The following is a 12,735-nucleotide window of genomic DNA, read 5'->3' on the forward strand; positions in this document are numbered from 1 at the left end:
GCTGCCCCATTGTGACCAGAAGTGTAAGCAGGGTGTCTGGCTGGTCTCAGAGGCACACAGCCTGGGCTTTCCCTGTTCCACCCCACTCCTGCCAGCCCCTCCCTGGATTCCTCAGGGCCTTTGGTTTCCTGGCTCCTGCCTCCCCTCCCTCTCCCAGCTCTGAGCACCCCTGCCACACACATTTTTAGCATTCCTGTTCTCTCAAAGCAGCTTTGCCTTTTCCCTTCCCCACAAAAGAAGACCCTGCAGCTACAGAGGAGCTGGCTATGGTTTCCAGAGCCTCAGGTCTCATGGTGCCAGTCACTGGGATCCACCCTCACTCAGATGCTGTCCTAGGGGAGCTGACCCCTTCCCACCCGGCTAGAAGTATCCAGAGGAAGTCACATCCACTCCCAAATCTGCTCTTGGCTTACTCTGCAGTTCTCCTCCAAGCAGATAGGATTAATGTGTCCCATTTCCAATGTCTGGAAAAGAAAGGCAGAGGGACCTGCCTGAAGTCATGGAGGTTGGACTATAACAGAGGGAATAGCCTGAAAAAGGGTGAAATGTTTTATGAGTTGTCTCTTTTAACCCCCCCCCCCTTTGGGAATTAAAACCTGCTTTCCTGCCTGAGGCCAGCGATCAGAGGGGCAGGGGAGTGTCCTTTGTTCTCTTTGCCACAGGAGATGGCTCAATGGAATTATCCAAGCAGAGGTCACAAGATTGTCTTCACTGGAGATGCTATAGCTAAACAGCAATAGTCTGAAACAGAAAACTCCCTTTCAAAGCTCTGTATTTCTGCTTATAGATAGGACTGTGGTACTTTAAGATGAGAGTCTACCATCCTCCTCATTTGCAGCAAATTAATAAACTTCTCTTTCCTTTTCCTCAAACCACTTGTCCTCATTCTTCTGATGCAACCTCATGTTACTTTCAGTAATAGGAATGGTGCCTATGGCATTTAGAGGGAGAGATGTCAGGCCCCACACCTGTGCCACTGGCTATGGGTCTAGAATCCTGGGGCAAGAATGAGCTTGGTAAGCCTGAAAATAATCCAGATGGTTTGTGGAGCTAGAAACCCCTTCCTGGTTTTCTTCCCTATAATCCTTTCTATAAATGCTTATATTCCTCAAAACCATTTCTGTCCTGCTGGGATGAAGACCAGCTAGTTTCCTTAGGACCATAGGACATCCTTGGGCCTCTTGCTTTTCTGATAGCCTGACTCACTATTTTCTCCCTGGGCATAGCTCTGGGCCTCACATTCCCGTTTTCTTTCATCTGGACACTTAGGAAAAATTGTCCATGATTTGGAAATAGGAAAAAGAGATCCCTACAGGCCCTTTGAGTCACACTGGGCTTTGGCCTGTCTAGCAGACTTGCCTGGGAGGATTACCTGCTTCTCTAGGGGTGTATACTTTTGTCCAACCTGCTATTTACTGTTGGTTAGGGTGTTTTACAACTTTATGAGGAACCTGTAGAAAACTGATAGTAATGCAGATTTGTTTTATTGTAACCAGATTCATAAACCCCTAGATGATTTTTATAATCCTCTCCCTTAACTAACTACTTGATCCTTTGAGTTCTTTCCCAGAAATGATGGACTTGAATTCCTGGCCTCAAGTGATCCTCCCACCTAGGCCCAAAGTGCTGGGATTATAGGCATTAGCCTGAAATGGTAGATTTTCTATAAGACAATGGAGTTGATATTCTGAAGTCTCCAGGACAGATTTCCTGATGCCAAGATTCACCATCCCCCCCCCCCACAACCCAATGCATGTAGCTGCTTGTGAGATACACCACAGCCTTTCCCCAAGGCACATGACTCCTCCTTTAAATGCTCATGATATCCCTTAGTTGGGAGACAGCTTCTCCCGTTCTCTTGACATCTGTCATATTAAAAATTCCTTTCTTCCTTGGCAATCCTTGTCTCAATAATTGGATTTTTGTGCGACAAGCAATTGGACCTAGACTGAAACTCCCTTGTGGTTTCAACAATATTATGGTAATACAAATAAAAATAGTCAAAAGGCTAAGGGTTTTGTTTTTTTTTTTTGAGACAGAGTCTTTCTGTTGCCTGACCTAGAGTGCTGTGGCATCAGCCTAGCTCACAGCAACCTCAAACTCCTGGGCTCAAGTAATCCTACTGCTTCAGCCTCCCAAGTAGCTGGGACTACAGGCATGCACCACCATGCCTGGCTAATTTTTTTTATATATTTTCAGTTGTCCAGCTAATTTCTTTCTATTTTTTTAGTATAGATGGGATCTCGCTCTTGCTCAGGCTGGTCTCAAACTCCTCAGCTCAGACAATCTGCCTGCCTTGGCCTCCCAGAGTGCTAGGATTACAGGCATGAGCCACTGTGCCTGGCCAAAAGGCTAAGGTTTTATATAAAGTAATTTAACAATATTATTATTTCAATATTCTTTCATTCAGTGAGTAAAACTACTTCAATGTCTCTTATACTTTTTTGAGCCAATTTAACCATTATGGTGGTTCTCTCATTCATTAGTTAGTCGAATACTTTTTTTTTTTTTTTAAGAGACAGGGTCTCTCTCTGTCCTCCAGACTAGAGTGCAGGGTTGTTATAGCTTACTGCAGCCTTGAACTCCTGGGCTCAAGTGATCCTCCTGCCTCAGCCTCTCAAGTTGCTGGGACTACAGGCATGCCCCCTCTGCCCTCATTAGTTAAATACTTTTTTATCAGGTCGACTTCACTATGAAGTTAAATACATTTTTGATGTGTGTTTATTCTATATTTGTATGAAAGCCATATTTTAAAATTTAAAAAGTTAACATATAGCAAAATTGGCTTTTTTTCATACACAGTTCTATGAATTCCAACCCACATATAGAGTCATGTAACCACTACCACAATTAGACTACAGAACAGATCCATCATCCCCCAGGAACTTCCCTCATGCCATCCCTTAAGAATCATGTTTCTGCCTTTTTGAAAATTGTTCTTTGACAGGATGCAGAAGGACGTCCTTGACTAGGGTATTGCAAGTGTGCCCGTCTTTATCAATTTCCCCACCTAGGCTTGTGGGGGTTCCCTCTCTGTTCGTCTCTGTCAATCCAAGGGAAAGGTGTGGAGTCTCAGAATTTGGCTCTGTTGTGCTGCCCTGCTGCCCGCCCTCCCTGCCAAAGCTTCCAGAATCTACTTGAATTAGACATGAGAACACGCGGAGGAAAACCCTTCATCCACAGTGTGCTCTGGGGACATCTCTAGGTGTGGTTAGTGGGGTCAGCCACAGGAAGGGTAAATAATTGAACTGAACATGGGCAGCCAAGCCAGATGTCCCATTAGCCCCTTCCCTCGGGAGAGCCTCCTCTTCCCTCACCAAGGAGACGGTGTCATCCAGGCTTCGGTGAGGGAGGAGGAGGCTGTGGCCCTGAAGGCAGAGGGAGCAGAGGAGGGAGGGGACCATTTGGGTAAGTCTCCTTGGGAATTAAGATAATGCTGCTCCTGATGCCTGGGTGTTACTTCAGTCAAAGACAGTGAGACATTAGGGATAAAAGACCCTTAAGCTTTGCCTTTGTGCGAGGATATCCTCAGTAATGAGGACCGGGAACATGGCGCATGGGAGCATAGAAGGAGAGTGCCAGTGGGTGGAAATGCCTGGGGAGGGGCAGTGAGGCACAGCAATGTCCCCAGATGAAACACCTAAATGAAATGCAGATAGACATATAGTCTCTCTCTCTCACTCTTATTCTCTCTCTCTGTCTCTCTGTCTCTCTGTCTCTCTCTCTCTCTGTCTCTCTCTCTCTCTCTCTCTCTCTCTCTCTCTCACACACACACACACACACACACACACACACTCTGTGACCTAAGCTATTTTTCACTCAGCATTCAGAACCTGTGGTATGTGTGGATAACAAGCGGGGCCTTGGGTCTTCATAGGTTTAAGTCCATGATTCTCTCTCTAGTACCCTCTTTAAAATTTGCTTTTTAACCTTTTATTTGTCTTTACTGATCAACTATGGAAGCAGACTTTCTTGGGATGTGCTTGTCTTTGTTCTTTGTTGCTGTAAAGGAACGCCTGAGGCTGGGTAACTTACAAAGAAATGAGGTTTATCTGGCTCACAGTTCTGTAAGCCGTATGAGGAGAATGGCGCCAGTATCTGCTTCTGGTGAAGGCTTCAGGCTGTCTCCACTCCTGGTGCAAGGGGAAGGGGAGCTGGCGCATAGAGATCACATGGTGAGATAGAAAAAACAGGAGGAGGGGAGGGAGGTGGTAGGCTCTTTTTAACAACCATCTCTCTCAGGAACTATTATAATAGAGTAAGGCGCCACTCATTACCACAGAAAGGCGCCCAGCCATTCATGAGGGATCCACCCTCATGACCCAAACACCTCCCATTAGGCTCCAGCTTCAGCACTGGGGGGTCAGATTTCAACATGAGGCTTGCAGGGGTCAAATATCCAAACCATAGCAGCGTTGGCTCTAACCCTGTTCCCTCTCTCCCTCGTTTCCCTTGCTAGGAGAGGCGTGTGAAGGGCCTGGTAAGAAAAGGATCCTTAGATATTGGTTCCAGTCATCTCTAGCCAGCCTCATGGATTTTGGGACGATCCTTTACTCAACACTTGATGGTACTAATATGTTCTACTCTGGATTTCCAAGTTCTCTTTTCAGATGACTGTGTCTTTTCTCTAGGGTGGCTGTGTAACTTTTAGCCTCCAACCCATGAACGGGGGTGGGAATAATAATTACACTAGGACAGTGTGTGTAAACTGGGACTGTAGCAGGCCATCAGCCAAGTATGGTGATTCTTATCTTCTAAACTAAATTGGAAACTTTCTCCATGAAGGGACTCGGTCTATCCATCTGTGATAAATATATACCTGGCCTTTGTCCTCAGAGAGATAAGAGTGTCTTTTGTATGCTTATGAGATGACTGGTGGCTGGGGGCTCCTAGATAGCTTCAGATCACCAGAAACACTGAGGCAAAATTGGAACTTTCAGCTCCCCTCCTTACCTCCTGGGAGGAGAGAGGAGCTGGAAACGGAGCTTATCACCAATGGCCAATGATTTAATCGATCATGCCTATGTAATAGGACCTCCATTAAAAATTCTGAACAAAGAGATTCAGAGAGCTGCTGGGTTGGTGAACATGTGGAGGTCCTGGGAGGGTGGCCTGCCCAGAGAGGGCGTGGAAGCTCCCCTTCCCACCCCAATACCTTGTCCCGTGCATCTCTTCCATTTGGCTGTTCCTGAGTTGCAGCTTTTATAATAAACTGGTAATAGTAAGTAAAGTGCTTTCCTGAATTCTGTGAGTCATTGTAGTAAATTATCCAACCTAATGAGAGGGTTGTGGGAACTCCCAAATTATAGCTGGTTGGTCACAAGTGCTGGTGACTACCTGGGACTTGCTGCTGGCATCTGAAGTGGGGGCAGTCTTACCGGACTGAACCCTTAACCTGTGGAGTCTGCACTTACTCCAGGTCCAATCCAACATGTTAATTAATCCAACATATTAATCAGATTTGAATGGAATTCCTATGGAGCGTTGGAGACCATCTTAGAGGCCCCTTCTGTATTTATCCTAGAGCTTTGTTCATACAGAACTTAGTAAACACTGACTGATGTCTACTTCTTAAAGGTGCTCTTTTCCTAAAATATTGAACCCAGTACAAATTTACAGGGAGAAACTTCTTGGTTTAGTTCAAACACCTTATACAGGTTGGCTTGACTTTGGTTGTTAAATATCACCTGTCATGAATGAATAATAAACAACAGGTGACTCATGATGAAAGTGGACTCTTTCAGAGAAGCAGGCCAAGGTTGAGCTGCTAAGGCTAGTGTGTGTCTGACAAGTCACAATGTATGGCTGGGACCCCAGTTGTGATTGAGGGAAGAGATAAATGTTGACATACCCAAATGGGATTTCAGGTGTCCACTTTGTGTGACAACCTGCTAGGACTCCTCGAAGAAATGAAGAGAACTTTAAGGACTGATTGCAGGACCCTAGCAGAGCAGGTTTACGTGTCTAGAGGAAAAAAAATAAAGACAAAGGTGACTTTGGTCCCTAAAGTGTATGCCTGGATGGACAAAAAGTCACTCCACTGTAGAAGGTTATGACTTGAAATTGATGGGAGGAGTCTCTTGAATGTACCCCTGGGTGGTTGATGGTGGTTGATGGTTCATGACTTCTAACTCAGCCTGGCTGGAGGGAGTCAGGAGGCCATAAGAAAATGGAAAGAACAGAAGTGGTCCTTTGGAGCCTTATGAACGTGCTGTGACTACTGATTGGGGGAGACATCTCTCTCACCTCAACAGGTGATTGGAAGGCTGTGCAGGCTGTGCAGACACCAAACACAAATTTTTCCAGTAAATGGCAGCCCAGTGGTGCATCCTAACAAAATCAGAATATCATGATGGTTTTCTAATAGAGGAAGTCCAATGTCTTGAAGAAAGGTACTCTTTGGTCTAATTGGCACAGGAGCACAATATGGGGTAGTGGAGGCCATGGTCAGAGTACATGGTAATGTCCTCACTGGGCAGCAACAGTAACTACAAAACCTTGAGAGCTGTGTCGCTAATGGCCAACACCAGCAGTGATATATGGAGTTGGCAACATTGGCCTTGGTGATGGCCAGGTTGGCACTCATGCAAAATCTCCTGCTGATCCCATTGGAGCACAGAGAATGGCCCTAAGGAGAAGTCCAAGAAGGCTTTATCAGCTAAGGTGGTGTTGATGAGACACCATAGCCTTGGCCGGAGGAGGACGGAGCCATGTGGAGTCAAAGGTATTTCTACTCACACTACAGTGAGTAGAAATGTGACTCAGTCCTTTGGGATTCTATGGCTTAGAGACCAGAGGACATGCAGTGATGACACAGGCAAACAACCACTTCTGGGGGCAGGCTGCACCAGGACACCAGGAGACACTCCTGCAGCCCCTCACAGCTCCCTGGCCTGGGACAGGAGAAGCTCAGCTGCTTGGCCCTCACAGGCTCTGTCTACATAAACGAACAGACTGTGGGGAGCAAAGGGAAGCAGGGCTGCACCTGTGGATACGTGACCTGGAGGTGACTTTCTGGAAGCTAAATGTAACCCTAATCCTAACCCTAACCCTAACATTAGGGTTAGAAATTATTTGTTTTAGGCCATGTGCTTGAAATACTTTTAATTTACCACTAGTGGCCTTACTGGTGTTACTCAAGAGAATCATTACCCATCGTTAAATAAATAACAATGTTGCTTCTCACTCAGAAGACACCACTGAGAAGCAGGTTCAGCCCCAGCCAGCGCCTGGAATTTCAAGCACCTGCTCTTGTGACTTTCGATGTGCAGCTCATATTCCAAACTACTGCCTGATTTCTCTGCCACAGAGTCTGAATACATGGGCACGTCTTCCTTCTCTGCACTTGCAGGGGCCTCTCATTGGATCTCAGTTGTAGCCACTCTGGAGGATGACTGCCTAGCTCTCTTGGAAGTGAATGACTTTGGGGATGACATTTAGCCTAAATAAAGTCAGACAATCCAAAATATGCTTTAAACATTTGTTAAAAATTTATGCAACTCTTTTCATGTAATATAATAAAATTTTATTAATATCCTGTGGTTTAAGTCATGCTTATTTTATATCTGGCAACACTGGCTGAGCCAGAGTGCTGCCAATTCTGCATCCTTTTAAAATTAAAATATATCTCTTAATGATATTTTTCTTTTAGTGTTCTTTTTTTTTTTTTGAGAGACAGCGTCTCACTCTGTTGCCCAGGCTGGAGTGTACTGGTGTGATCATAGCTCACTGTAGCCTTGAACTCCTGGGCTAAAGTGATCCTCCTGCCTCAGCCTCCTGAGTTGCTGGGACTGCAGGCACCAGCCAATGTGCCCACCTAATTCTTTTAAATTTTTTATGGAGTCAGGGTCTCACTATGTTGCCCAGGCTGGTCTCAAACTCCTGGCCTCAAGCAATCCTCCTGGCTTGGCCTCCCAAAGTGTTGGGATTGCAGATGTGAACCACTGCATGAGCCACTGTGCCCAGTCCAATTTTTTTCTTTTAATAAAAACATTACATTTTTACTGTAAAAAAAAAAGAAAGGAAAAAGAAGAAGATACAGGTAGACAAAAAGAAGAAAATAAAAAACATCCCTGGTTCCATTCTCAGAGTTAGCCACTATTTAAAACTTGATATATATTCTTCCAAATCTTTTTCTATGTATATACATGTGAATGTTTATATATCAAACACACACACATCCCTATAAAATACAAATAAGACTATGTCCAGTTATCTCAATAACTACATGATTAATTTCTAATATTTATGCTTTATAAAATATTTGCCTATTTTTATTTGATAACCACCTGTTCTTATTTATTATGTCTATATTCATTGGTTTAGTTCTCTCAAGTTCATGTGTACGTTTTTTGTTTAACATCTCTTCAAGGTCGTCTGTTATCTCTAATTCCATAAATGTAAATTGTCTTATTTTGAGGGGATCTGAAAACTGTCTTCAGTGTTGTTGGTCTTCCTCACAAATTGTTTCTGTTTTGTCTGTGAGCTCATCTTCTATGGGAGTCATCTTTCTGGGGACTTTTCTGCTGTGTGCTCTGGGTTTGGGGAGGATTCCAGCAAGGGAGGTTTCAATGTTGTCCTATGTGATAGAGCACTGACTCCAAACCAAGTCTTAGGCTAGTGGACCAGGACTGTGGACTCTGTTTCCACCCATAGCTAGGGAGATGGCTTGTGTTCAGCCACAACCTCAGGCTGGCCCTCTTTGTGAACGGGCAGAGTGGTCTTGCCTCTTGGACTCATGACTTCCTGCTGCCTATGGGGCTCATAACTCATCGAAACCCCATCCACAACTCACACAGTTGAGTCCCCTGTGGACCTTGCAGCTTTAGCTCCCATTTACAGGCATATCTTATTTTACTGAGATTCATTTTATTGTACTTTGCACATATTGTATTTTTACAAACGAAGGTTTGTGAAAACTGCATCAAGCAAGTCTATCAGCGCCATTTTTCCAACAGCATGCGCTCACTACATTGGCATTTTTTAGCAATAAAATATTTTTAAATCTAAGTTTGTATACTGTTTAGACATATGCTATTTCATACTTAATAGACCACAGTATAGCGTAAGCATAACTTTATATGCACTGGGAAACCAAAAAATTCACGTGACTTTATTGCGATATTCACTTTATTGCAGTAATCTGGGATTGAACTTGAAATATATTAATATGTTTAATTTGTCTTTTATATTTTTATTTTATTTTTAAAATGAGCATATTTAAAATACCAAAGAATAAAATAAGTTTTAACAAAATAATCCTCCCAGATTGACCAGCACAGTCAGAACATTAGTAAGCCATAAGGGCTAAATTGACAGCTGGTACACTCATGAATTAGTGCTAACTTCCCCTGCCTGACTGGCACTACTACCACATGAGGCTAGTTGGCGAGAGTTTGTGGGGATCAAGTACACCAGTCTGTTATCAGCTTTTGACAATGGTGCACTGTGTTTCCGTTTGAAGTAGAATTTGTGAATAGTTGCACAGCTTCATGGTATTTTTAATTCTGTCTGCTTAATAGTCCATCATGTCAAAGAAGACCAAGAGAATGCTGAAAGAAGAAAACAGATTTTTTAATGGGGATTGGGAGTTGCAATATTATCTTGTGTCTGCTACAGATAAGATGATTTGCTAGCTTGGTGATACTGTAATATCAATATTAAAGAAATTCAGTGCTCATCAGCATTATAACACTCATAAAGACCACAAATACTTTATTTGTTTATTTATTTATTTTTGAGACAGAATCTCACTCTGTTGTTTGGGCTAGAGTGCCGTGGCAACAGCCTAGCTCACAGCAACCTCAAACTCTTGGGCTCGAGTGATCCTCCTGCCTCAGTCTCCCGAGTAGCTGGGACTACAGGCACACACCACCATGCCCGTCTAATTTTTCTATTTTTAGTTGTTTGGCCAATTTCTTTCTATTTTTAGTAGAGACAGGGTCTCGCTCTTGCTCAGGCTGGTCTCAAACTCCTGAGCTCAAGCAATTCTCCGGCCTCGGCCTCCCAGAATGCTAAGATTACAGCGTGAGCTACTGCGCCTGGCCCACAAATACTTTAAATTAGAAGAAGAGGCTAGAAACCTCATATTGCAGAAATTAAAAGATGAAAAACAAAAGCAAAGACAATTCTTTCAAGCAGCAATAAGACCTGGAAATTATGCCACTGAAGCAACTTGTAAAATAGCTTATATACTCAGGAAAAAAGGGACGCCATTCAGTGACATAGAAATTGTGAAAGAATGCATTGTTGAAGTCGTAGGATGCTTAGACCCCGATAATGTTTCAAAGTGCAAACAACTGCCTCTTTCCAGGAGAACAATAACTGATCGGCATCATGAATTAGCCTTCAACCTAACACAACAACTTTGTGCAATACTTCAAAAGGAAAATATATATTATTCAATTGCTTTGGATAAATCAACTGATACTACTGAATTGGCAAAGGTTTTATACTTCATTCGAGTCATAGCAGAAGATTTTCTTTGCTGCGAAGAGTTATTTGCTTTGGGCACTCTTATGAACAGAACATGGGGAATAGATATCTTCAACAACTTTCAAGGTAAATGTCATGAGGTTGATGTGAATTTGGTAAATTTAGTGAGTGTATGTGCAGATGGTGCACCTTCCATAACAGGAAAACATGAAGGGTTTATTGCACAGATAAAAAAAAAGTGTTAACAGATCCACATGCTCTCATTTCTTTTCATTGTAGCTTACATCAGCAAAATCTCTGTGCTAAAGTATTTTAAGTGACACTTTGCACCAAATTATAAGTATTGTTAACTATGTTCCTGCAAATGCAACGCAGCGTCGTCAGTTTTGTAACATGCTAAAGCTGAATGATCAGGTATTCAGTGTGGATTTGCCATATCATTCAAAAGTGCATTGGCAATCACAGGGACAGGTGTTAGATAAAATTTTATCTCTGTGAGATCAGACAGTCAAATTTTATGAAGAACAGAATCAGCAATGTGAATTATTGAAAGAAGATTTCTATAGGAATGCAGCATTTCCGTGTGAAAAATCAAAACGACTTGAATATTTCTTTGTAAGGTAAAACTAAGTCTAGATATGATATGTGGCAAAAATTCCAAGCATTTTGAAAAAAGCTATCTTTTTTCCAAACACTTCTTCAAAAGGAAATTTCAGATGAACATTTTCCCCAGTTAGCAAAGGTCATTAATGAGCAGGATGATATATGAGTTATTTGAAGAATACATAGCTATTACAGACCTATTAATTGGAGAATACAATGAAAGGTTCACTGACTTTGAGAATCATGACATCACATTCAAATTAGCATTTCAGCCTTACCTAGTTGATATCACCAAGGCACTTAAGGAACTACAGAAGGAATTGATTGAGCTCTCAGTAGATGACATTTTAAAGTCATTGTTTGATGCTAAGAAACATCCAATTGAGATATGGGAAAATGCAGTAGAATACCCACGCCTTTGGCAACATGCCCGAAAAATGCTTTCTTGCTTTTCAACTACTTGTTGCTGTGAATCTACATTCTCCTGCCTAACCCAAATGAAGACACTTTAAGGTCACAAATGACAGATACCCATCTAGCGGATCAACTGAAACTGTGTACCTCCATGCTGCAACCAAATATTCAAACACTTACCAACAATAAGCAGACACAACAAAGTCATTGAAAGGTAAATTAACTTTAAAATTAACAAATAGTTTTCATTTTTGAAATTATTAAGTACATAGTAGTTAGATTTTTACAAAATAATGTACATTTTAAAGTATATATAATTGAAGTTTCTTGAATGTGGCCTTATTTGACTATAGCTAAATTAATGCGGCCTTCCCACAAAGGGTTTCCATCCCTGATTCATGATGTGCCAAGTTGATGAAGGAGGTTGTGTGACTTGACCTCACTTGTGCCACGTTTACCCAAAGTCTAAGCAGATACAGCTATGAAGACACAAGATCCTGGGACTCCTGGGATGTCGCTGCTGCCAGAGGGTTGTATGTGCTGCTCAGACAGCTGCCCTCTCGTGCTTTTTGACTGTCTCTCTTAGGCCCTCCAACTGCTGGTTTCTTCATCTGTGAAATGAGTGTGTTTCACATGCTGTTAACTTACATTGAAACCTCAACAACTCTACAATGAAATTATACTTCCTTCCTACATCTAAAAATAGAGAAATTTCCCTTCCTAGTATTTCTGAAAGTTTCCCAGGGCACAGTTTCACATGAGCTCCAGAAAGTCTCTCCCACTGCAGCCTTCTCGTCTTGCTGCCATGATTCTGCCTCTGTAGCACATGGGACTGGTGACTTGGTGACTCTACCAGGCCTTGGGAAGAGGACATTGCCCTCCCCACACAGCCCATCTGACCCCAGGCTCTACTGAGTCAAGGAGTAAAGAAAGCAGACTATACAGAGTCATTTCCATTGGCCTCCAGGGGGGAGGTGAATTGTCTGTCCACCACAAAGGCCACCATCTGTCAGGGACCACTTCAGCAATCTCTAGACCCCATTTTCCACAGACAGTGGGGGAAGTCCTTCCCTCCCCCAGCCCATGACACTCTTCCTTGCCTGCCTGGAGAGGACTGGCAGTGAGAACATGCCTTTCTGTTAGGGGAAACTCCTCCTCCCCCTGCCATACCTGAAGGTGTGTCTGACCGCCTGGCCTCATAGAAGATAATCATAATAGTCTCCGGCTTGAATGATTTGGTCTCAGAGCCACAGGCCAGTCCAGGCAGCACTATTCCCTGCCCGG

Source organism: Propithecus coquereli, unplaced genomic scaffold (assembly GCF_000956105.1).
Source record: "Propithecus coquereli isolate 6110/MARCELLA unplaced genomic scaffold, Pcoq_1.0 Scaffold138, whole genome shotgun sequence".
Lineage (NCBI taxonomy): Eukaryota > Metazoa > Chordata > Mammalia > Primates > Indriidae > Propithecus > Propithecus coquereli.